Here is a 23,699-nt window from a genome sequence, read left to right on the forward strand (position 1 = left end):
GAAAACATCAGATTCCCTAGGATTGTATTTTACAGATGTTTGCGAGCCACCATTGTGGGTACTGAGAATCAAATTCGGGTCCTCTGGAAGAGCAGTCAGTGTTCTCTACCCATGAACCAACTTTGCAGTCCCTTAAGTGGTTAAAAAACAAGACTTAGTCTGTCATAAATCCTAGGTCAGTCTTTTTGGTCTTTCGAGACAGGATTTCTCTGTGTAACAGCCCTAACTGTCCTCGAACTTGCTCTGTAGACCAGGCTGGCTTTGAAGTCACAGAGATCTGCCAGCCTCTGCCTCTGAATGCTGGTATCAAAGGGGTGCACTACCATGCCCAGCCTTTAGGTCAGTCTTGATTGACTCAGGCTTCATCAAATCTATGTTCCAAATTGTATTATCTTCTTTAATGGTGAGGGTAACAAGGGCTCAAAGAAAATTCAGACTTGCATGTCTTCATTAGTTTTCAACATGTACAAAAACTGTTTAGAATAATGTCTTTAAATTTATACAATTAGGGGCTGGGGAGATGGCTCAGTGGTAATGAGCACTCACTGCTGTTCCAAAGGTCCTGAGTTCAATTCCCAGCACCCACATGGGGACTCACAACTGCCTGGTGCCTTCTTTTGGTGTGCAGATGTGTGTGTGCATACTGACAAAGTACCCGTATATATAAAATACATAAATAAATAAATCTAAAAAAGTTTATACAGTTATTGATAGATTGTAAATTACCACTATGGAACATACAAAATACATATTGGTTACATTAATCAATCAATTTTATTTGGTTATTTCTAAAGCATACTTGAAGCAAAGCATTATGACACACACCTTTAGTCCCAGCACTTGGGAGGCAGAAGTAGGCAGATCTCTATGAGTTCAAGGCCAGCCTGATCTACATACTAAGTTCCAGCACAGCCAGAGCTACATAGTGAGACCCTGTAAAAAAAAAAAAAAAAAAAAAAAAAAAAACTTGACCTCCATCATGAAACTATTTCATTTTTAAGGTAAGTTGAACCTCTGCTTCTCAAAAGAAGAAACTTGTTAGTGCTCATGTGTAACTAACATTTAATTGGTGTTTTGCTGGCAGACCCTGCAGGAGCTGGTTTGGTGTCCTTTTCAAACTGTGCTTGTCTAGTTCCTTTAGATTGCAAGCTGTGTCCTTCCTTTAGATTGCAAGCTGTGTCCTTCTGTTCCCATCACTGCCCCTTGTCACTGAAGTATCCCTCTCTGCAATAACTACCAGCTGGTGGCATGGTTATTCCTCTTTTGAGTTTATTGGTTACTGAAAGGTCTGTTAAAATCACTAGAAGTTACTGCCTACTAACTTGATTTGTTTGTACAAGATCAGGCAGAAGTTAAAGTACCCTGAAGCAACAAGAAAGTTGGTGCCTGATTGTAGGTGTCTTTGTTCCTCTTTGATAAAACATTGAGACTTCGTTAAGAAGGTACTGTGTTCAAATAGATACGCAGTTTTTGCCAGTAGAATGTTATATGGCTAAAGGAAATTCTGAGGCCTTGGAGTGATTTATAAAGGAATTATAAATTTTGCACTAAATTCCCACTTTTAGGGCTGGAGAGATAGCTCAGAGGTTAAGAGCACTGACTGGTCTTTCAAGGGTCCTGAGTTCAATTCCTAGCAACCACATGATGGCTCTCAATCATCTGTAATGAGATCTGGTGCCCTCTTCTGGCTCACAGGGATACATGCAGCAAAACACTGTATACATAAGTAAATAAATCTAGAAAAAAATTCCCACTTTTATTACTGAATGTCAGAGAAATAGGATAAAGATATGTTTATGAGTTTCATGTCATTTTTTTCTCAAACTTTCTTAATATGTAGCCCCCTTTAAAGGGCCAATAGTGTCTCACAGACCTAGCATTTTGATTTTAATGTGATAGATATAAACAAACATATCACTAGGTATGAATTCCATGGGGCTCCCACTTTTTTTTTAAACAAAGCCAATTGCATTAAAATTAGCAGCATACATTTAATGTGTTAGATGGTACGTCTGTATTACTGATTGCAATGCTGTACGTTCATTTTGTTTCTACTGAGATAAAATTCACCACTAGAAAGTAAGGCTTGCAATACAGTCACAGTGGTGTGCACCCATCAGCACCATCTGATTTCAATTCAGAACATTTCATCATACTTAAACAATGACCACTAAGCAGTCACTGTAAATTCAGTTCAGCATGCCAGTACTTTACCATGCAATGACCAAACTCTCGTTCCTGATGTAATGCCACCATTATGTCTTCTACATACCAAGCCTAACTCTGCTCCTTTTTAATTAACCCTCAGTTACTAAGGTATACTTGTGTGTCAGTAGGCCACCAGTAAACACAAATGTATCCTAAAAGCATGAGGAAGTCATTTAAAGTGATCTACCAGATGATCCAGAATATACTGTGTTCCTTTTTTAATACTCATCAAATAAAAATCTGTTATTTTAGATGCCCACAGAGACCTGGCTGATCTCTAAGACTATTTAGAAAAGACCATTAGCAGTCATTCTTGAGATTCTGCATGTGCTTCTTCATGAGAATGTGGAGGATGGCTGTTCTAAACCCCTTACTACACTTTTGAATGTTTATAGGAAAATGGCCCTGCTGTCTGCAAATTAACTTGGGGCGGGGGGAGTTTATTTATTTCTCACTTTGGTAAAAATAAGATTTTAGTTACATAATTATTTTTCTACTGGGAACATAAAAAATACTCTATTTTGAAAATTTAAAATGGGTAATGAGGTGATTTTATATTTATCCTTTATGTTCTTTCTTTGCTCCCTATATTAGGGTTTTTGTTTTTTTGTTTTTTGTTTTTTTTCTTTTGGGAGGGGTGTTTTGGGTTTTTTGTTTGGTTTGGTTTGGTTTGGTTTTGTTTTTTTTGAGATAGGGTTTCTCTGTGTAGCTTTGGAGCCTGTCCTGGGACTCACTCTGTAGACCAGGCTGGCCTCAAAACTCACAGAGATCCTCCAGCCTCTGCCTCCCAAGTGCTGAGATTAAAGGCATGCACCACCACCACCTGACTTACTAGTATTCTTTATAGCTTAATAAACAAATGTAAATTTTGCCTATACAATGTGCCCATTGTCTTCAAGGAGTAGCTATTTTTGGATTTATAGTGTATGTTTCTTTTTGAACTTCACTGTTAGTAAGATGGGATTTAATTTGTTTCATATACCCAAATAAAGTTGGTTGATTAATGTAATCAGTATGGATTTGTGTATGCTCTATAGTGGTAATTTATAATCTGTCAATAACTATGTAAACTATCAATGTTATTCTAAACAGTCTTTGGCCATGTTGAAAACTATAAAAGATATGCAAGTTTGGATTTTCTTTGAGCCCTTGTTACACCAGTAAAAAAGAAAATACAATTTTAGAACATAGCCGGGCGGTGGTGGCGCACGCCTTTAATCCCAGCACTCGGAAGGCAGAGGCAGGCGGATCTCTGTGAGTTCGAGGCCAGCCTGGGCTACCAAGTGAGTCCCAGGAAAGGCACAAAGCTACACAGAGAAACCCTGTCTCGAAAAACAAAAAAAAAACAAAACAAAACAAAAAAAAAAAACAGTTTTAGAACATAAATCAAATTAAACCTAAATCAATTACGAGTGACCTAAGATAGAGTAAATTTTGTTTAAAGTATTTAAAGAAACTGTAGGGCTGCTCTTCCAGAGGTCCTGAGTTCAATTCCCAGCAACCACATGGTTGCTTACAACCATCCGTAATGAGATCTGGTGCCTTCTTCTGGACTCTAGGCAGATACAGGCAGAATGCTGCATATTGAATGAATGAATGAATGAATGAATGAATGAATGAATGAATGAATGAATGAACGAACGAATCTTTGAAAGAAAGAAAGAAAGAAACAAACAAACAAACTCCAGATTTGGCTCAATAGTTAAGAGCACTGGCTACCATGTGGATGCTGAGAATTGAGTCCAGATCTTCTCTGTAAGAGCAGTCAGTGCTTTTAACCACTGGGCCATCTCTCCAACCCCAAGATAACTTTCTAAGCTTTCACATATGGATGAAAACAATATAGTAGTATTTGTCTTTTTTCATCTAGTTTTGTTTTTGGACATTATTAAAAGCTAGAGTAATCACTTGTGACAACTGAGTCTTGACTTTTTTTTTTTTTCACAATTGAGCCAAGTTATTGTAAAATAATTGTGATAGGAGTTGATTCCAGGTATAGTGGCAATTCTTAAACATTCTATCAGGAAGATAGCATCTTTGAGGCAGACAATTGTTAGAGAATTTTATACTATCCTGAAAAATCAGAGAGCAGGTAACATGGTGGTAGGAGAAGAGGTAAGTGAATTAAATTCATGAGGATTTCTTGTTTGGTTTTTTTGGAAATAGTCTACTCTTTAGTTCAGGATGGCCTTAAACCTGGTGTGTGAGCCTACTTCCTTCCAGTCCCCCAAGTACTGACTGGGGTTACAGGCTTGTACCTCACTGAGACATTTTGTTTTGTGGAGTTTATTTTGTTTTGTTTTTTTTAAAGAATGTTCTGTTGTCTTTTTTTCCTTTTTTTTTTTTTTTTTTGTTTTTTTTTTTTGGTTTGGTTTGGTTTGGTTTGGTTTTTTGAGACAGGGTTTCTTTGTGTAGCTTTGCTCCTTTCCTGGAACTCACTTTGTAGACCAGGCTGGCCTCGAACTCACAGAGATCCGCCTGGCTCTGCCTCCCGAGTGCTGGGATTAAAGGTGTGTGCCACTACCGCCCGGCTTTTTTTCCTTTTTATACCTAACCATTTTATTGAACATAGACTTTTTCACACATATAATATCCCGATTATGGTTTCCCCTCCCTCTGCTCCTCCAAGTTCCCCTCCCTCCACCTGCCCTCTAATCCAGATTCATTCCCTTTTTGTCTCTCTTTAGAAAACAAACATTCCAGGCAGTGGTGGCACACACCTTTAATCCCAGCACTCGGGAGGCAGAGCCAGGCAAATCTCTATGAGTTTGAGGCCAGTCTGGTCTACAGAGCAAGATCCAGGATAGGCACCAAAGCTACACAGAAAAACCAAAAAGAAAAAAGAAAAAAAAAAGAAAACAGGCATCTAACAGATAATAATATAATAAGAAAAACTCACACGTTGGAGTTTGACAAGACAAACAGAAGGAAAAGAGGCCAAGAGAAGGGACAAGAATTAGAGATCCGGGCTGGAGAGGTGGCTCAGTGTTTAAGAGCACAGACTGTTCTTCCAAAGGTCCTGAGTTCAATTCCCAGCAACCACATGGTGGCTCACAACCATCTGTAATGAGATCTGGTGCCCTCTTCTGGCCTGCAGGGACACATGCAGACAGAACACTGTATACATAATAAATAAATATTTAAAAAAAAAAAAAAAAGAATTAGAGATCCACTCAATTGCACACACTCAAAACACTAAACTAGAAGCCCTAATATATACACAGAGGACCTGGTGCAGACCTGTGCAGGCCCTGTGCATGCTACTTCAATCATAAGAACTTTGATCATGTTGATTTAGAGGACCATGTTTTCTTGTTATCTCTGGCTCTTATACTCTTTCCACCTATACGCTCTTTCTACCTCTTCTTCCCTAGGGTTCCCTGCACCCTGCGGGGAGGGGGAGTGGAGACATTCCATTTAGGGCTGAGTGTTCCAAGGTCTTTCACACTGCATAATATCTGTCTATGGTCTCTGTATTTGTTCCCAACTGCTGCTGAAGGAAGCTTCTCTGATAACTGAGCAAGGCACTGATCTATGAATATAGCAGAATGTCATTAGGAGTCATTTTATTGCTAGGTTTGTTTTTGGGTTTTAGTGTTGTTTTTTGTTTGTTTGGTGTGTGTGTGTGTGTGTGTCTGTGTCTGTGTGTTAAAGTGTTAAAACAGTAATATTTGGTTTTACCTTAGGTCCTTGGGCTACCTAGTCTCTGGTTTTGGTCACCCATGGGTTTCATCTCGTGGAGCGGGCCTTAAGTCAAATCAGATATTGGTTGATTACTCCCACAAGCTTTGTGCCACCATCTTCCTAGCATATCTTGCAGGCAGGACAGCATTGTAAATCAGAGGGTTTGTGGGTGGCTTGGTGTTTACATTTCTCCTCTGGTAGTGTGCAGAGCACCTTCCTGTACTAAAAACATTAGAACTGGGTTATGTAGGTATGTCTTCAGAGCAGTGGAGATTGGCATCAGAGTGTGGAGAGCAACCTATAATCTTGGCAACAGTAGGCAACCCCTTTGGCCAACAACTCAATTAGATGTAACCCAAGCCCAGAACTGGAAGATTCATTTGGTGACAAGAGATGGCCAGTTAGGACTCTGCCTCCCCCATTATTTGGTGATTTCATTTAAATTGCCTTTATATCTATATATATTTTGGGAAACTTCTATATTAGGTTTCATTACTACCCCTCAAAGACCCTCAATTTTAACTGTCTCCCCATATTCCTTCCCTCATTCCCCTGTCCACTTCCCCTCCCCACTTGATCCTCCTATCCCACCCACCCTCATCCACCTGTAACTAACTATTCTGTTTCCCTTTCCTAAGGAGATCTAGCTGTATGTACCCCATAGGCCCTTACTCAATGCCTAACTTCTGGTTCTATGGATTGTAACTTGGTTATCATTGACTTACCAGTTATAATCTACATATAAGCAAATAAATACTTTAAATGTCCTTCTAGGTCTGGGGTACCTCACTCAAGATGATTTTTTTTTTCTAGTTCCATCCATTTACCTGTGAATTTCATGATTTCAATTTTTTAATGGCTGAGTAATACTCCATTTGTGTAAATGTACCATATTTTCTTTACCATTCTGTTGAAGGAAATCTAGGTTGTTTTCAATTTTGGGCTGTCACAGAGCAGCAGTGAACGTGGTTGAGCAAGTGTCTCTGTGGTAGAATGAAGCATCCTTTGGTGGTATCTCTGGATCTTGAAGTAAATCAATTCCCAGCTTCCTGAGGAACCATCACACTGATTACCATAGTGGCTGTACAAGTTTGCACTCCTACCAGCAACGGATGAGTGGTCCCCATATTCCACATCCCCACCAGCATGAGCTATCACTTGTTTTATTGATCTTAGTCATTCTGACAGATGTAAGATGAAATTTCAAAGTAGTTTTGATTTGAATTTACCTGGTGGGTAAGGATTTTGAACATTTCTTTTCGGCCATTTGAGTTTCCTCTTTTGAGAATTCTCTTTAGATCTGTACCCCACTTTTTAATTAGATTATTTGTCTCTTTTGATAAACCTGTTTTTTTTTTAGTTCTTTATATATTATGGATATTAGTCATCTGTCAGATGTTTAGTTGGTAAGAATCTTTTCCCATTCTATAGACTGCTGCTTTATCTGAATGATGGTGTCCTTTGCCACGCCGAAGCTTCTCAGCTTCATGGGGTCCTGTTTATTGATCATAGTGCCTGTGATAATGGTGTTCTGTTCAGAAAGTCTTTCCCTGTACCAATGAGTTAAAGGCTATTTCCCACTTTCTTTTATATCAGGTTTAGTGTATCTGGTTTTATGTTAAAGTCTTTTTTAAAGTGTATGTGTCACTGTGTGTTTGTGTGTTTGTGTGTGTCTGTGCGAGTATGTGCAGTGAGTGCAGTTGCCTATGAAGGTCAGAGGTATCAGATCTCCTACAGCTGAAGTTGCAGGCAGTTGTGAGATTCCTGACGTGGGTGCTGAGAATTGATCTCAATTCCTCTGGAAGAGCAGTATGTGTGTGCTCTTAACTGCTGAGCCATCTCTTCAGCTTCAATGTTGAGGTCTTTGGTCCATTTGGAGTTGAGTTTTGTGTAGGGTGATAAGTATGGATCTATTTGGATTCTTCTACATGTAGCCATCCAGTTTTACCAGCACTGTTTGTTGAAGATGCTATCTTTTATCCAGTATGTCTTTCTGTCTTCTTTATCAAAAATCAGGTGTCCATAGGATGTGATTTATATCTGGGTCTTCAAGTAGATTGCATTGATCTATGTTTCTGTTTTTGTACCAATACCACTGTTAAATTACTATAGTTCTGTAGTGCAACTCGAAACCCAGGAAAGTGATACCTCTCACTGTTTGTTTGTTTGTTTGTTTTAATTATTTAGGATTGTTGTAGCTATCCTGGGTATTTGTGTTTCCATATGAAGCTGAAAATTGTCCTTTCAAGGTCTGTGAAGAATTATGTTGGAATTTTAAAGGGTATTGTGCTAAATCGGTAGATTGCTTTTGGTAGGATGGCCATTTTTACTATATTAATCCAAGTGACACATGAGCTTAGGAGATCTTTCCAATTTCTGCTGTGTTCTTCAATTTCTTTCTTAAATGACTTGAGGTTTATATCATCCAAGTTTTTTACTTGCTTGGTTAGAGTTATCCCAAGAAATTTTATAGTTTTTGAAGCTATTGTTTAAAAAAAAAAAAATCTGTTTGTCATTTGTATATAGGAGAACTAATGATTTTTGTGAATTAATTTTGTACCTACCTACTTTGGTGAATGTGTTTATCAACTGTAGAAGTTTCCAAGTGGAATTTTATGGGTCACTTATATATACTATCATATCATCTGCAAATAAGATATTTTGATTTCTTGCTTTCCAATTTATGTCCCCTTGATCTCCTTCAGTTGTCTCATTCCTCTAGCTAAGATTTCAAGTGCTCTATTTTATAGGTATAGAAAGAGTGGACAACCTTGTCTTCTTCCTCGCTTTAGTGGAATTGATTTGAGTTTCTCTCCATTTTAGTTGATGTTGGCTATGGACTTTCTGTAAACTGCCTTTATTATGTTGGGGTATGTCCCTTGTATCCCTAATTTCTCCAAGGCTTTTATCATGTAAGGGTGTTAGATTTTTGTCAAAGGCCTTTTCTGCATCTAATGAGATGCTTATATGGTTTTGTTTGGTTGGTTATTTGTTTGTTTTTGTTTGTTTGTTTGTTTGTTTTTCTGAGACAGGGTTTCTCTGTGTAGCTTTGCGCCTTTCCTGGAACTCACTTGGTAGCCCAGGCTGGCCTCAAACTCACAGAGATCCGCCCGGCTATATGGTTTTTGTCTGTTTGTTTATGTGGTGGATTGCATTTATCAGTTTCCATATGTTGAACCAAATTCCTGTCTCTGAGATCATGATTGAAGATCTTTTTGATGTGTTCTTGGATTCAGTTTGCAAGTATTTCATTGAGAATTTTTGCATCTGTGTTCATAAGGGAAGTTGATGTATAATCCTCTTTGTTGGGTCTTTATATGGTTTGTGTATCAGAATAACTGTGGCCTTGTAAAATTAATTTGGCAGTGTTCCTTCTGTTTCATTTTATGGGATGGTTTGAGGAGTATTGGCATTAATTCTTTGAAACTCAGATAGAATTCTTCACTAAAATCATCTGGTCCTGAGCTTGTTTCATTTGGGAGATTTTTTTTTTTTTTCTCGAGACAGGGTTTCTCTGTGTAGCTTTGCGCCTTTCCTGGAACTCACTTGGTAGCCCAGGCTAGCCTCAAACTCACAGAGATCCACCTGGCTCTGCCTCCCGAGTGCTGGGATTAAAGGCGTGTGCCGCCGCCGCCCGGCCAGTTGGGAGATTTTTAATAACTACTTCTATTTCATTGCTTTTAGCACTGAGTTTGATTATTTCTTGCCTTCCACTCCTTTTGGGTGTTGTTTCTTATTTTTGTTCTAGAGATTTTGGATGTGCTGTTATGTTACTAGTATGAGATCTAGCCCCCCCCCCCTTTTTTAATGTAGGTGCTTAGTGCTATGAACTTGCCCCTGAGAACTACCTTCATTGTGTCCTATAAGTTTGGGTATGTTGTTTATTCATTTTCATTCAGTTCTAGAAAGTCTTTACTTTCTATCTTGACCCATTTTTCATTCAGTAGTCCGTTGTTTAGTTTCTGTGAGTTTGTAAGCTTTCTGTTTCTGTTATTGAAATCCAGCTTTAATCTGTGGTCCAGTAGGTTGCAGGGTATTATTTCAGTTTTCTTGTGTCTATTGAGTATTGCTTTGTGTCCAAGTATGTAGTCAATTTTGGAGAAAGTTCCATAAGGTAATGAGAAGAAAGTATATTTTTTGGCCGGGTGACAGTAACACACGCCTTTAATCCCATCATTCAGAAGGCAGAGGCAGGTGAATCTCTGTGAATTTGAGGGTAGCCTGGGCTACAGAGCAAGCTCCAGGACAGGTTCTAAAGCTACAGAAAAAACCCTGTCTCGAAAAACCAAAAAATAAAGCCTCCCAATGTGTGATTTAAGCTGTAGTAGTGTTTCTTTTATACAATCGGGTGTCCTTGGGTTTGGTGCATAGGTATTAAGAATTGCATTGTCCTCTCGGATTTTTCCTTTGAGTATGCAGTGTCCTTTTCTGTCTCTTCTGATTTCTTTTGGTTTGAAGTCTATTTTGTCAAATATTAAAATGTCTGTACCAGCTTGCTTCTTAAGTACATTTGTTTAGAATATCTTTTTCCATCCTTTTGCTCTGAGGTGATGTCTATCCCTTATGTTAAGTTATTAAGGTGTGTTTCTTGGATGCAGCAGAAGGATGGATCCTGTTTTTGCATCCATTCTGTCAGTCTGTGTCTTTTATTAGGGAATTGAGACCATTGATGTCGAGAGATATCAGGGAGCAGTGGTTGTTTCCTGTTATTTCCTTTTGTAGTTGTGGTGGGTGTAGGTGTGGGGCAGGGTGCACACACACTTGCTTCTCTTCTTTTTATTTGCTAGTCTGGGATTATCTATTCCTTGTGTTTTTTCGTTAGTTAACCTCTCTAGATTGGAGTTTTCTTTCTAGTGCAATGGTTCCTAACCTTCCTAATACTGTGATCCTTTAATACAGTTCCTCATGCTGTGGTGACTCCTAACCATAAAATTACTTTTGTTGCTACTTTTAATTTGTTTGTTTGTTTGGTTGGTTGGTTGGTTGGTTGGTTTTTTTGAGATAGCTTTGTGCCTTTCCTGGAACTCACTTGGTAGCCCAGGCTGGCCTCAAACTCAAAGAGATCCGCCTGGCTCTGCCTCCCGAGTGCTGAGATTAAAGGCATGCGCCACCACCCCCGGCTTGTTGCTACTTTATAACTGTAATTTTGCTACTGTTATGAATCAAAATGTAAATCTCTGATACACAGGATGTCTGATATGTGACCCTATGAAAGGGCTGTTCGACACCAAGGGTCATGACCCACAGGTTGAGAACTACTGATGCCTTCTGTAGAGCTGGATTTCTAGATAGATTCTGTCTTTGTTTGGTTTTCTTGTGGAATGTCGTATTTTCTTTATTTTGCTTGAAAGTTTTGCAGGGTGTGGTAGTCTGAGCTGGCATCTGTGGTCTCTTAGAGTCTAACATGTCTATCTGGGCCCTTCTGGCATTTAGAGTCTCCATTGAGAAGTCAGGTGTAATTCTATAGGTCTCCCTTTATATGCTACTTGGTTTTTTTTCCCTTATTGTTTTTAATATTTTTTATTTGTGTTCACACATAAATGTACACATTTAGTGTTTTGATTATTATGTACCAAGGGGACTTTCTTTTCTGGTTCAGTCTGTTTGATACTCTTTATGCTTCTTGTACCTTGATAGACATCTCCTTTAGGTTAGGGAAATTTTCATCTATGATTTTGTTGGAAATGTTTTCTATGCCTTTGACCTGAGTTTCTTCTCCTTCCTCTATTCCTGACATTCTTAGATTTGGTCTTTTCATAGTGTGGTGATTTGAAAGAAAATGGCCCCCCAAAGGGAGTGGCACTCTTAGGGGTGTATGTAGCCTTGTTGGAGAAAGTGTGTCACTGTAGAGGTGGGCTTTGAGGTCTATTTTCTCAAGCTTCACTCCATGTGAAAGTCAGTCAACTTCCTGCTGCCTTCTGGTCAAGATGCAGCCAGCTCCATGTCTGCCTGCTTGCTGCCATGCTCCCTGTCATGATGATGGACTGAACCTCTGAAACTGTAAGCCACCTCCTCAATTAAATGTTTTCTTTGTAAGAGTTGCCATGGTCATGGTGTCTCTTCACAGTAGTAAAAACCCTAAACACATAATGTCCCAGATTTCCTGGATGTTTTGTGCCAGGAGTTTTTTAGACTTAGCATTATCTTTGACTGAGGTATCCATTTCTTCTATTGTGTCTTCAGTGCCTGAGAGTCTTCCATCTCGTTATTCTGTTGATGAGACTTGTCTCTGTGGTTCCTGTTAGAATTCCTAAATTTTTCATTTTCAGATTTTCCTCAGTTTGGGTTTTCCTTATTGATTCTATTTCTACTTTTAAGGCTTGAACAGTTTGATTCATTTCCTTCCACTGTTTGTGTTTTCATAGATTTCTTTAACAGATTATTTATTTCCTCTTTAAGGACCTCTATCATATTCAGAGAGGCTGTTCTGAGGTCTTTGTCTTGTGCTTCAGCCATGTTGGAATACTCAGGGCCAGCTGTAATGTGGTTACCTGGCTCTAGAGGAGACATGTTGTCCTGGCTGTTATTACTGTGTTTTCACACTGGCATCTATGCATCTGGGTTCGGGGTGATTGTAATTCTAGGAGCTGATGTCTGGTCTGGTCTTTGTTGGGTGGGTGTTTTATTCCTTGGTTTTGGTTTCCTCTCTGGTTTTTAGGAGAGTGTGGTGTCTGTGTGTTGCCTGGTAGGAAGTACTTCAAGGATCCTGATAGGTGTGGCTTGTAAAGACTCTGGGTAAAAATATGTTTCTGAGTATTGAGAGCTGACACTTAGGAAAGGGGATGGACTGGGTAGGGCTGAGGGGTCCACAGAGGCAAGGATAGCTGAGTGTTCCACCAGGATCTGCTTAGTCTCTTGGGAATGGGGCCAGAGAGTGAGGAGAGGCCACAGGAGAACATCTGCTGCAGGGCTGGGAATGATCCTAGGGGACTGGACTTGAAGCAATAGAGGGAGAGGTGAAGACCTGCAGTTTGCCTGCCTGGTTTCCTGCCAGAATGGCCTGCGAGTTCCCAGGGAGTGCCTGCTGGAGCTGAGGTCTGGGATAAAGCAATGAGTAGGGGGAGTTAGGAGGAAAAGATCTGTGTGATCCCCTGAAGATTTGGGGAGGGGTGACTGTTTTAGTCACTGTTGTATTGCGTGAAGACACCATGATGAAGGCAACTGTTATAAGAAAAAGCCTTTAATTGGGGCTTGCTTACAGTTTCAGATGTTTAGTCCATTATCATCATGGCAGGAAACATGGTGACAGGCAGGCAGGCACTGGAGCAATGGCTAAGAGCTGCATCCTGATCCATAGGCAGAGACACAGAATTGAGCCTGGCATGGGCCTTTGTAACCTCAAAGCCCAACCCAGTAATACACTTCCTCTAACAAGGCCAACCTACTCCAATAAGGCCACACCTCCTAATCTTTCTCAAGTAGTGCCACTCCTGATGACTAGGCATTCAAATATATGAGCCTAAGGGGGTGGGAGAGAGTTCTTATTCAACCCACCACAGTGGCCACAGCTGGTGGTCTGCTGCAGAGCTGGGGATGAGACTAGAGGATCAGATTGGAGGAGCTGAGGGAAGGGTGAAGATCTGCAGTTAGCCTACCTGTTTCCCTGGTCAGAGTACTCAATTAGGCATTTTTAAGAACATAATTAGGAAACACATTTCATCTAAGTTTATTATCTAAACATTTGAGTCAAAGTCCATGAATTCTTGTTTGTTTGTTTGTTTGTTTGTTTGTTTTTCAAGACAGGTTTTCTCTGTGTAACTTTGCGCCTTTCCTGGAACTCACTTGGTAGCCCAGGCTGACCTCGAACTCACAGAGATCCGACTGGCTCTGCTTCCCGAGTGCTGGGATTAAAGGCATGCGCCACCCCCGCCCACCACCACCACCACCACCCGGCTCAAAGTCCATGAATTCTTAATACTTTAAAAGCATAATAAAATAATTGGTTATCTTCAAGCAAGGTAGGAAATCAATGTATTGTCTTGAAAGTTGGCAAGGAAAAGAATTGAGATGGGCCTGGAAAGATTGCTCAGTGAGTTAAGAAGAATGTACAGTGAGTATTCTCTCCTTGGAGTCCCTCCCACTCTTGGGAGTTCTTTCTTTTTTCTTTTTCTTTTTCTTTTTTTTTTTTTTTTTTTGGTTTTTCGAGACAGGGTTTCTCTTGTGTAGCTTTGCGCCTTTCCTGGAACTCACTTGGTAGCCCAGGCTGGCTCGAACTCAGAGATCCGCCTGCCTCTGCCTCCCGAGTGCTGGAATTAAAGGCGTGCGCCGCCGCCGCCGCCGCCACCACCGCCGCCGCCGCCGCCGCCACCACCACCACCACCACCAACAACAACACCAACACCAACACCACACACCCGGCCTTTTCTTTTTCTTAATCTACCTTTACTCTGATCCAAAAATAAAGGTGGGGTAGTTTGCAGAGGGTTTGGTTCTCAGTACCCATATGAGTGACTCACAACTATAACTCCAGTTCCCAGGGATCCAACATACTTTTGTGGACTCGGAGGGCACCTGCACCCGTGTGTACATATGTCAGGGACAAGGACAGAATCTCTAGTTAGTGGAAAAATACAGACCCCCAATAAGACAGGGAACTAGATCAGCTTACAGTCAGGTTGCCTAGCAACAGGACATTGAGTCAGAGCCCTTGACCCTCTCACCCTGTAAACATCCTATACAAACATCCTGTTAGCTTGCCCCACCTTATGCAGATGACAGCTTCTTGCTCCCCCCACCCTGTGGAACTATATAAACCTTTGTGGAAGAGAAATAAAGGGCACCTTGATCAGAATCTAGACTTGGTGTCTTTCCTTTGTATCTCCTGTCCCTACATTCCCTTCTTAGGGTGATCGAGAACCTGTTGAAGCCCTGCAGGCGGGGCATACATATACACACACTATACACATAATTAAAACTTAGAGAATTGAGGTTTACCCAAGCCAGAGAGGTAGCTCATCAGGTAAAAGCATTTGCTACCAAGTCTGATGAATCTGAGTTTGATCCTGTCTTAGTTAGGGTTTTTATTGCTGTGAAGAGACATCATGACCATAGCAACTCTTAAAAAAAAATTCAGTTGAGGTGGTGGCTTACAGTTTCAGAGCTTCAGTCCATTATCATCATGGCAGGAAGCACGGCAGGTAGCGTGAAAGCAGACATGGTGCTGGCTACATCTTGATCAGAAGGCAGCAGGAAATCCACTGACTCACTGGGTGTGGCTTGAGCATATATGAGACCTCAAAGCCCACCTCCGCCTTAACACACTTCCTCCAACAAGATCACACATATTCCAACAATGCCACACCTCCTAATAGTGCCACTCCCTTTAGGAGCCATTTTCTTTCAAACCACCACAGATCCCTAGGTCCCACATGGTGGAAAAGGAGAGCTGACTCCTACAGGTTGCCCTCTGACCTTCACACACTGCAGTGAACCAGCCAACTGACAATGAAAAACAAAGCTGGGATTGATGGCTTACATCGATATAATCCAAGTACTGCAGAGACAGGCTGAGTTCAAGTGTGTGTGTGGGGGGGGGGGAGGATTGTTAGTTTTGAGACTGGCTTAGTATATATATAGCCCAGACTGCCTTAAGCTCTCACCTACCTCAGCCTCCTGAGTGTTTCAGTTTTTCTTTAAATTCTGGCTTTATAGAATACAGCTGGATTTTCATGTTTACTTCCATATTTAGCCTGTGATGATATATTATGTTGAATACAGTGTCTGAACAAAATCTAGTCTGACACAAATATTGTAGTGGAGAGGGAAGAGTTTGAGATTGTTGTGGGTATTCTGCAAATGGTAGTTTTGTGAAAGTTAGTTGCATTGTGTAATCTAATCTTTTCTGAACATTCCTTCCTCTGGTAAGTGAAAACCCATTGGTCTGCAGAAGTATTTTATAATTCTCATATTGTCACATGCAGTGTCTTTAGATATCAGTGTTTTTATTACACATACTTATTGTGTGCATGCCAGAAAGTAATGTGTGGGAGTGGGTTCTGTCTCTCCACCTCAGGTGGAGAACTCAGGTCATCAGGCTCAGTAGCAGGTGTCTTTACCTGCTGAGTCATCTCTCTGGTCCTCACAGTTGAGACTTAATAACAGTAAGTTTTCACCATCAAGCACAATCTCAAGTAAAACTGGCTAAGTTTTTTGTTTTGCTTTAAAGGAGTGGATGGCAGCCAAGAATTGGAAGCTGTCCACATGTTTGGGGTCACTGTTGTCATCGTGGTGGTCTGTGCTAAAGCGCCACTGGGTTTGCCTGCCGTTGCTTCAGTGCTCTTGCTGTGCCATTTGTGCAGGCATCAATACAGAAAAGACGAAGGATTTGGGGCCATTGTGAACAATGGCTTGGGTCTCACAGACCTCTTGGAAGTTTCAGGAAACTCCAGGAGTTTAAGAACTGTAAACCGGAGAATTTTATGTATTCTCTCTGGCTGATATATTCACCACTCTTCTTGGTTATATTTTGAGAAAAAAGAAAATTGAAAATAACTTGTTTTTAAGGAACTGGCACACACTGGCTTTCCCTGGCTCATCTGGAATTAAGAACTTGATATTTTATGAATGTTCTTTAAATAAAATATTTAAGGCTGTCGTATAAGAATGATTGACAGTGTGTTTCAAAACACTCTACTTCACATCATCTGAGAAACATATTAGCCCCTGTACTCTTTGGATTGCTGTAGCTGAGCACATTTCTCTCACAAGCGTATGTTTGCTATAGTACATATGTTTAAAGAAAAAAAATGTAAGGATAGAAAAACAAATTTTGATAGTACTAAGAGATGAGTTATATTATCAAACAGACACAATATTCCTTATTTTGTTCCCTCCTGTTTTGAAGCTAAAAGGAGAGTTCTCATCTTCTCCCTAAGAATCACAGACATTTAAAATCCATGCCTCTATAATAAAGGAGTCTGTACTTAGGCTTGGTGGCTCTTGCCAGTAATCCAAGCTTTTGGGAGGCTTTGGCAGAGAATTGTTGTGCGTTCAAAGCCTGGGCTACATAGTGAGTTCCTGGCAACCTCCTAACCTTCATTCAGTATGTGAGACTCTGTATCACAAAACAAAATGACAAAACGCACCTGTTATTGACTACATGCATATATGTATGTATAGCATTTATATGTTCAATATTATTGAATATTGTAAGTACAGTATAAACTCATTAAAGGATAAGTTAGCATTGTTATGGTGTAAAAATACCTGTTGCTGAGTTCTTGATCAGTATGATCTGAATATTCAGAAAAACTTCATGAGGCGTTTATTTTTTTATTTTTGAGGCAGATTTTCATATTGTAGCCCAGACTCACCTCAGATTTGTCATCATTCTGCCTCAGCTTTTGGAATCCTGGGATTTTAAGAATACACAACCATATTCTTGAGATTTAAAACAAACCACTAAATTGATAGACAAAGAACATGTAGACATACTTTATCTGGGGGCCAGAGATGTATTTGATAAAGATAAAAATCTCAGTACCCTCAGATATTAGGCAACTAGATGAAACATGAAGTTTAATGTAAAGTATTTGTTGATCATTGAATGCTTCGATCAAGTGCTGTATCCAAGAGTATAAATCAATCAATGAATCACTGATGTTGAGGGGAAGTCTCTCTTCTGGCCAAAGTCTCTGATTTTCTTTTCTTTTTATTTATTTGTATTTTTTTATGTAAAAATGTTCATTGATAACTTAAATGAGAGTTTTTAAAATATTTATTTTGTACAGAGGAGTGTTTGCTTGCATGTATGTATGTGTGCCATATGGGTGCCTTGGTGCCTCTGGAGTCCAGAAGATCCCCTGGAACTGGGTTACAGATTGTTGTGGTCCATTGTGTGAGTGCTAGAAGGTCCTCAAAAGAGCAGCAAGCACTTTTAACCACTGAGCAAGCCATCTCTCCAGCTCCTAGATAAGGATTTTTATTCAGTATATTTTATATTTTCTATGAACTGTATATACCAAAACTGTCCTCAAAATCTAAAAAGAAAACAATGAGTTTCCTGTCCTATATGATCTCAGCAGGTACCTAAACCTACTCTATAACCCCAGCAGTGATTATTATCAAATCTTTTGAAGAACACTGATATTGTTGCTGCTGCTGCTGCTGCTGCTGTTTTTAGATATATACAATCCCTTGAGACACAGAAATGAGTAGAGGAGGCCAGAGAGATGGCTCAGTGTGGTAAGAGCACTTGCTGCTCTTGTAGAAGATCCTAATTTGGTTCCCAACACCTACATTGGAATGCCCACAGCCACCTGTTATTCTGTCTCCAGGGCATCAAACATTCCAAGGCACTTGAATTTACATGTGCTTATAGACACATAGACATAGACATACAATTTAAAATAAGATCTTTCTTTTTAGAAATCACTCTAAGAAAGTTTTAAGTTGTCATTTTTATAAATACTAGATTGAGCCATATAAAAATAACTGTTTTTGCAGGTTAAGAGGAGTGGGCATTTTGACACTTTGATGCCGTTAAACCTAACAGAAAATGAAGAATTGAGCTTTTCTGGATTTGTTTTCTTGTTCATCCTCAGGAAAATAAGCCTAGGACCATATTCAACATCCTTTCAAAAGCATCTATACCAGAATATTCCTGAATGTGTTTACTATCTTACACCCCAGAATGCATCACAGGCACTAGTAAACTGTCACATTCTCAAACTAGTGGATATGGGATTATTTCATATGTCCTATTAAAAGGCAGTGGGAGGTTGAGTTAGTGTGGGCATGGAATGTATATGGTCTCATCCCTGGCTGACAGTCCTCACCAGGAAAAACTTGCTGTGCCAAGGCCCCTGGGCTTCTGTCAGTGCCAAATTAGCAGGTCAGGGTCCTGAAATGAGAACAGGCAAATGTTTCCACAAGTAATGTTCTGATCTCTGGAGAAAGCTCTGGATACATTGCTGCTTGCTTCTGTTTCACTGTTGGGTCACATCTTTCCCAAAAACCTCATAACCTTACACAGTAGTTGCAGAGCACCACGAGCCAGATTAGTTTATTATCAATTTCCACATTTATATTAAGTGGCTTCTGCTAAGTCCAAGTCTTCATAGTAGAGCTATCTTTGCTCTTTGGCATGCAGTTAGTTGTTGGCTCCAGCAACCATCAGAGACTGACCCAGACAGCCTCGGGTTCTTTGCCCACAGAGGCCACTACATGCAGGGCTACTGTCCACCGAATAGCATGGCCCTGACAGAAACTGAGGTGTGTGATGCCTCCCCATGACTGCCACTCAGAAGAAGTTGATTTTATGTGTTAATTGTTCCTGAGTAACAGAGGGAACTAGCATTTAAAAATCCATTCATTAAAAGCAGTGTGATGGAGCGGAGTTTTAAAGTGTGTGTGTGTTAAAAGCCAAGTGCTTAACTTTTCCCTAGTCTACTTCTAAGTTATGACAACCATCCTCTAACTCTGTCAGGAGTCAAGTGAGGTCATGTGTAGTTGGATTTTTCTTTGGGCTTCCAGTTCACAAATAAGACACAGTCTTATTATTAATTATGAAAACTCAGCCTTAGCTTAGGCTTGTCCCACTAGGTTTTTTTTTTTTTTTAACTTTATTTTATGTGCATTGGTATGAAGGTGTTAGATCCCCTGGAACTGGAGTTACAGACAGTTGTGAGCTGCCATGTGGGTCCTGGGAATTGAACCCGGGTCCTCTGGGAGAGCAGCCAGTGCTCTTAACTGCTGAGCCATCTCTCCAGCCCCATCCCCCACTAGTTCTTCTAACTTAAGTTAACCTGCTTTTATTAATCTATGTTTTAACTTGTGGCTTTTTGTCTCTTCTCATTCTGTATGTCTAACTCTCCATGTCTCATTGGTATCTCCTCCTACTTCCTCTCTCTGCCTGGAAGTCCCACCTATACCGCCTCTCTAGCTATTGGCCATTCAGCTCTTTATTAAACCAATCACAGCAATGTATCTTCACACGGTGTACAAAGATTATTCCACAATAGTCATGCCCGGGGCAATGATCATTGTTGACTAATTTTGTTAGAGGCTTGACAACAGATACTCAGTTTATTGTAGTTTGGGAAGTCCTGGGTTTCTGAAGAAACTGTAGCTGACTGTAAACACTTTAATTACCAAGATGGAAAGATAAGAGTTGAAGATACAAAATCTGTCTTAGGGTCATTTTCATTTTGTTTTGTTTTGTTTTTTTCAAGACAAGGGTTTCTCTGTGCAGCCCAGGTTGTCCTGGAACTAGCTCCATAGACAAGGCTGGCCTCAAACTCAGAGATCTGCCTGTCTCTGCCTCCCATTTAAAGGCATGTACCACCACCGCCCAGCAACTAGGATTGACTAGGATCATTTCTTATTAGGGATCTAAGTTTTGTTTGTTTGAGGTTTTAAAAATTGTGTGTGTATTAAATAGTTCAATTTTTTTGTTTGATTTTGGTTTTGTTTCATTTTGTTACTTCACAGTCATACACTAAAATATTTTTTATCCAGTTGGGCTGAATGGACCTAAAATTACCTCATTTCCTTGGATGAAATGCCTTTAATCTTACTTATTTCTAGACTTTTAAGGACATTTCCAAAGAAACACTTGCCTGAAGATTTAATTAGCCAAGTACCATTTGTGGAAGGAATGCTTCATGCTCATAAACTACAGGAACTAATTTCTGCTTGTCTGAGGAAAAGCAGATTGTGTCCCTGTCAGACATGTAAGATTTGGTGACGTTCCGCTGAGATGGTTAGGAAGCTTATGGCTGTGTTCTGGGAACATGGCTGTTGTCTTTTCAGCTGCTACGTCAAGTCAGTTTCAAGTGGTAGTGTACACAGAACGTTCCGCTGTCTTCCTCAGAATACTGTCCTTAAGCTAACTGCTGTAAAAATCATATGTGCCTTTTATTTTGTTTTAAATGAGCATTATTACAAATCTTAATTGATACAGAAAAGAAAGCATCTATACAGTGCCTAGCACATAGTTGGCGTCTAGCAAACTAATTGTCTCCTTTTGGGTAGACTTGGTGTGCTCTCACATCCACTGAAGAATATTTGACTAACCCCACTTGGCCACTAAAAGTTTGGATTCGTTTTTTTTTTTTTTTTTTTTTTTAAACCTCTCTCTGAGATCTGTCTTAACCATCCAAGACTGTATGTAGCCTGTCTACCTCCCCGTGTACCCACATAAAGTCTTAGTCTTCCAGCCAGGCAGTAGCACATGCTTTACAAAGGCAGGAGGATCTCTGAGTTTTGGGCCTGCCTGGTCTACAGAGTAAGTTCCAGGACAGCTAGTATTAGTTACACACAGAAACCTTGTCTCAAACACAGTGCGGCTAGAGGGGTGTCTTAGTCCCCCTTATGCTTTCTGCTTTTATGGTTTGTTTATCACCTCTCACATTTCTATAACGTGCTTCATATGTTTGTATTATTTGTCTTCCCACACTAATGCCAACGCCAGGAAGCCAACATCTTCTTTATTTTGCTCACTAATATTGCCAAGCATTTAGAACAGTATTTGGCACATAGTAGGCACTCATACCTGTCATTAAATGGATCCTGTTTTCCATATGATAGAAAGGGGGCTTTGAAGAGAGAATTTTCTGATGTCATGTGTGTAGTCCAGTAGAACTACACATAAGCCACTGCAAAACCCTCCTCTGACTTTGAAGTCAGTGTTCATTAGGCTACCATTCTGTCCATTTAGCTTAAATATCAATTCAGCCCTCAGCATTTGGTCACACTTGAAGAAAATAGCAGCCAGCCCTAGATAGATGATGAGCTGGTGTGTTACTGAGTTACTGCTGCTTTTCAGAGTATTGTGTTCTTAGCCAGTAGTTTGAGAAATCCTTTTTAAAGAATATGGTACTCAAACTGACTTTATGCTCTTAACAGTAATTATATATATAATGGCTTGTATCTGATTATGAGTTGTGTGGTTATGTTGATGCTGGTGCTGTCAAGATAGTGAGAATCCCTAGAAGTGCTAGAGATGCAGCAGTTCATCACAACAGGATTGGTGACAGTCCAACCCAGTCTGGGCAGACTTAAGTAAAAATCATCCATCCCATCCTCACATTGTACCCCCCTAGCATGGTATTCACCCTGTCGGTTCTCTTTATGAGAATTAGTTCAAAAAACATAATGCCAGTTTAGGAAGTAAAGAGATGGTGAATTACCTTTAGTCCTTTCCTGCAACAAGTTTATTAATGCAAATACTAGTAGGAGTGGAGAGATGGCTCAGCAGTTAAAAGTATGTACTGCTTGTAGGGGACCCAAGTTTGATTTGCAGCACCCACACTGAGCATTCATAACTACTTGTAACTCCAGCCCTAAGTGAGCCAACAGCCTCTTCTGACCTCTGTGGGTACGTGCACATACAGACAGGCAGGCACATACCCATATACATAAAAAAGAAATTTTAAAGCATATTTTAGCTTTACCAATTAAGCCAACCAGGCGTCTTTCTCCGTGGAAGCCTTGTGTGGCTGTGAACAGCAGCCTCCTTGGAAGTGTGTACCCCATTGCCTACATGGGTTGTCCTAAGGGATCTTGGGGACAGTTTTCTGGATGCTATTGATGCCTCTGATCTCAATGCCATCTCCAATCCATTTTTCATAGTTCCTTTTAAAAGTCCTAGGGCAGTGGCCAGTGTGGGTCACACTGGCCGGGTCATCATGTCTATCCACATTTCATAATACCACTGTTCAGTTTACTCCATGGGATCACCTAACTAGGGATTTCTAAGGGTGGATGTATTTTTTTTTTTCAGTTATATAATTTAGTTTACCTTGGGCCAAATTACTATTTTCCTATATTTAAATGTAGAAGAATTTCATAGTTTCAAATATCCCGCTAAAAATGAAGAAGCTGTAATGTTCTTTCACATCTTCTATAAGCAGATCTTAGCAATAAATTGATTTTGAGTTTGTGGATTTTTTTAATTGGATATTTTTTATTACCAGTCATAAAGGTGTTGAGTTTTTTTTTCTTCGTTTGTTTGTTTGTTTGTTTTTTCTTCAGAACTATTTGTTTTTTTCAAGGCAAGGTTTCTCTGTGTAGCCTCAGCTGTTCTGGAACTCACTCTGTAGACCAGGCTGGCCTGGAATTTACAGAGATCCACCCACCTCTGCCTCCCCAGTGCTAGGATCAAAGGTGTGTGCCACCACTGCCTGGCTGGATTTTTCACTATTTTTATTACATTTACTCATTGAGGAATTACACATGTAAAAGTCCGAGGACAGCTTCCAGGAGTTGGGTCTTTCCTTCCATTATGTAGTTCCCACAAATTGAACTCAGGCCATCACTACCACTGAACCATCTTACCAGCCCTGTTTTTAATTTTATTTTTGTTGTTAAATTTGTTTTTATTGTACTTTTTTTTAGATTACTGAAAATTTGGTTAATAAGTGGTTTCTACATAACCTCCCATCTCCTGCCCCCCATAGTTTCCTGTTTTTCCATTTCCACTTTGTGTTGTGTGTGTTTGGGTTTTAGCAAGGCTAAAATATTATGTATTTGTTGTTAGAGAGTCATTTCACTGCTCTAAACATCCCCTGTGCTCTTTTTCATCCATCTAACTCTGAACTAATTTTTTACTTTTTCTACTCTATTATGTTTGCCTTTCCCAGGATGTAAAATACAGTTGTAATCATTCAGTATGTCATTCTTTTTTCACTCTTGTTGTGTGTGTACTTAAGTTCTTAGTGTCTTTTTGTATCCAAGTTTTGACTGTATAAATTTAAGTTACTATAAAGTTTGTGTGTAAGTTTTAATGCAGACGTGAGTTTTCAGTTTCGAGGGGTATATACTAAGGAACTCGGGTGGTCTGCGTTAAGAGTGTGTTTAGTTTCATA

General features: G+C 40.0%; 1 protein-coding gene and 1 pseudogene across 1 annotated transcript in view; both read left to right on the plus strand.

The window, feature by feature from the left end:
- The window catches only part of Xpo7 (exportin 7), a 106,675-nt gene that overhangs the window by 18,633 nt on the left and 64,343 nt on the right, over positions 1-23,699 (plus strand). The window lies entirely within an intron of this gene.
- LOC114698816 lies at positions 22,284-22,407 on the plus strand (annotated as a pseudogene).

The sequence above is a fragment of the Peromyscus leucopus genome, chromosome 9 (assembly GCF_004664715.2).
Source record: "Peromyscus leucopus breed LL Stock chromosome 9, UCI_PerLeu_2.1, whole genome shotgun sequence".
Lineage (NCBI taxonomy): Eukaryota > Metazoa > Chordata > Mammalia > Rodentia > Cricetidae > Peromyscus > Peromyscus leucopus.